The following is a 3,472-nucleotide window of genomic DNA, read 5'->3' as shown; positions in this document are numbered from 1 at the left end:
CCCAGCTGATCCCCCATCTTCAATCATCAGGTAATCAGCCGTCACCTGGCAGCACTGACTGCACACAGACACCTGGCACTGAATGACGTCTGTGTGATGTTCTGATGTCTGGTTACAATGTATCATTTTGTGATCTGTCACTTCCTGTAATGTGCGCAGGTTCTGCGGGATGGAACCGCGATGATAGGATACGCCTTCGTTCCATCCTGGACTCATTCTACCTCAAACAGTGGGATCATTGTCCTCTCCTCCTGATGCGATCCCCCATCTCCTATATGCCTGAGGATTTCTAGGATTCAGATTCACCTTCCAGGTGAGATTCTTTCTTGTACCCGTAACAACAATGACTATGTATCCTATTGTTACCGATCGTCACGCTGCGTGCGGCTTTACCCTGTAAGCCTCATTCACACGAGAAACGGCCGCCGTGTACAGCTCCGTGCTGCGTGCGCGACCGTATCGGACCGTTCCCGGGAAGGACAAGTGCTCCTGCGTGATTTAGTACGCGGCCCCTGTCCATCTCTATGGGAGTACGCCCACCCTGCACGACCGTGCAGGTGTCTGTACTCGTACGCTGACGGGATGGATCCTGTCTGAGTCCGAGCTGGGACACCCGCACCTGTACGGACCTGTTGTCTACCGGGTGCGGGTAAAAGACAAAGACAAAGTTTTACGACCTGGGGCTCATCTTAAGTGAGGACAGGACCACAAACGCCTTCCCCTCTCATCTTCCACATAATAGAGGTGAGGGGTTCTGTAGTCCACAATGTAATTGGTAACAGTGAGCACGGAGTGATATCAGCTCATGATTTCCGGAACGATTAATCGGGTTTATTGGCACTTTTTAAACAGATATAACCAAACACTTCCAATGGTATATTTAACATATCCAAGCGGACCAATAGGAGAAGTTCATTGTTCTGGTTTACACTTTGAAGTGTTCCTTTACTTTGCTCGGCCGTCTTTGTTTAATAAGGGGCGTGTTATTTTAAATGAGTCGACTTTTGAAGGGTAACTCTACTCAGGTTTTGGATGGAGTGGTGCAGGTTCGATCCTCCGTCAGATATTTATTACCACCCAGAAAAGGAGGTAAGGCTAAATCTGTCATCTGCTCCTGTGACATCCATCTCGGAGGGGACTTCCCCTCCCTTTTACAGGAATTGCCTCTCATTTCCTGTTGTATTTCCATGACAGGAAGTTAAGAAAAATCTCTCACACAGACACAGGCAGCAAACGGACACCTGACAGGGAGTTGAAGTTATGGCAGAATACTTTTTTCGTAAGCGTGGATGTTCCTATCTTGGCCACAAGGGGGAGCATCACGACCTGCACATCTCTACAATGGCGATGGATGGATAAAGGCTGGAAATGGTTAACATGCTTTTTTTTAACCATTTCACAACCTGATGTCGTTCTAAACGCATGTTCAAAGGTCAGGTTATCTGATTCCGTTTTGTCGGTTCAGCATTTGACTTTGTCCTGGGTTTTTCCCCCCACATTTTATTGAATTTTGTCACTTATGAAGCTGCCAAAATTTTAATTTACAATCAAATTTGATTGTGAAGGGGCCCCCATGATCTGTAGTCACGCCTCTGTGAAGGGGCCCCCATGATATGTAGTCACGCCTCTGTGAAAGGAGCCCACATGATATGTAGTCACGCCCCTGTGAAAGGGGCCCCCATGATCTGTAGTCACGCCTCTGTGAAGGGGCCCCCATGATCTGTAGTCACGCCTCTGTGAAGGGGCCCCCATGGTATGTAGTCATGCCTCTGTGAGGGGGCCCCCATGATCTGTAGTCACGCCTCTGTGAAGGGGCCCCCATGATCTGTAGTCACTCCTCTCTTGGACGTTTTAGACAGCTGTCACCAGATAAAGTGTCCCCATTGGAGGCTTTCGCCTCTGTTCCCTTTCCTATGACAACATTATGGTCTTTCTTCCACTCTCGGTCCCGGCGATAAGGTTTACAAGGTTCTTTTTCACAGGTCATGGTCTCATATCATATATAAGAGCGGACACGCATCATTCTGCTGACATATGGAACATTATCTTTATGTATTGTAAGATAATGAAAACTAAGGGCAAGGTTCTTGTTATGGAAACATTGCCAGCAGGCCCAGTTATTTACAAGGACATGACTATGAAATCAGACCGTCCATAATGGTGATCTGGAGCTATGGCGACCTCCATTAGTACCCTGGGGTGTAAGGGCAGCCATGGCAGTCCTTGCAGCTGCTATGGGGCACACCAATGGGGAGGGGGCCCATAAGGGTGGCTGTGCGAAGTTTCCAGTCTAGAAGGGCTGAGGTCAGACCTGAGGATCATTGCTAGTCACAGGTCCCCCTTTAATTTGATCAAGGAGCCACATGAGAAACCGGGACTGTTGTGAAGGACCAAGTGCTGGGGGCGGGGAACACATTTGACGTTGCTAGGATCCCCTAGCAACCAAGGACCTGCTGAGGAGGAGGACATCTGAAGTCATTGGTTGCTAGCACACCAGGACAACCAATGACTGAAGAGGAGGGGGCCTGCGCTAGACTATGGGGGAGAGGAGACTGAGGAAATGCTTCCTCCTGCCTGCAGCAGACTCATCACGGGGCGAGGGGAGACTGAGGAAATGCTTCCTCCTGCCTGCAGCAGAATGATGACATCATATCAGTCTAGGCAAAGTCACCAGACCGGAGCTCAAGGATGGATTTTAATGGAGCTTTATTTTGAATTGCATTGTGTTGAATGTATTTTGAAAAGCTGCTGATGCCAGTACCTGAATCTTGGTGGTGAGGCCGGGATTAGGATGACCCCCTGGAACCATGGCCTGCCAGCAATGGAAGCTCCCATGTGTCTGTGCTCAGAGGTTCCAGTGATGAGGAATAATTGGGAGTTGCATATTGGTTGGATTAAACGTCTTTATTTGTATTTTCTCCCTCATTCACTATGTACCGGGTCACATTCCGGGGCGTGCTCCAGGGCAGCTGCGCCCGCATGAAAACAGACTCCTGACTACTGTAGCACAGTAAGCTGTCGGCTTCCTAATAGGCAACGAGAGGCATAACAACTATAAAATGCACCTATGGCGTCCCACCCAGCTCCTGGCAACCAGTGGTGGGGATGCTCTGGCCGGGATCCTGCCAAGCCCATGACAACCAGTGATGTAACCGGTTGCCAGGAGCTCGGCGGGACACCTGCCAGACCAATAAAAAAGTCGGCTGTCTCTGTGGGTCAGCGAACTTCCCCTGATCCACAGAGCAGAGCCCCCTCACTTCAAGTGGTGCCCAGGACAAGTGCTATATCTGCCATGTCCTGGATACCCCCCCCCGATATCTTTTGGGTTTTCCAACAAAGTGAAGGTGTGGGCTGTCTGAATCCCAGAGCCCAGCAGGAAAGAAATCTATAAGTGTATGGGCGGCTTTAGTGACCACCAACATCCCCCCCCCCCCCCCTTTTGCCCACACAGGGGTTTTTACCCGGCCGGCCG

The sequence above is a fragment of the Nanorana parkeri genome, unplaced genomic scaffold (genome assembly GCF_000935625.1).
Source record: "Nanorana parkeri isolate BGI_ZX_2015 unplaced genomic scaffold, ASM93562v1 scaffold1590, whole genome shotgun sequence".
Taxonomy (NCBI): Eukaryota; Metazoa; Chordata; class Amphibia; order Anura; family Dicroglossidae; genus Nanorana; species Nanorana parkeri.
Note: the sequence above shows the minus strand (reverse complement) of the source record.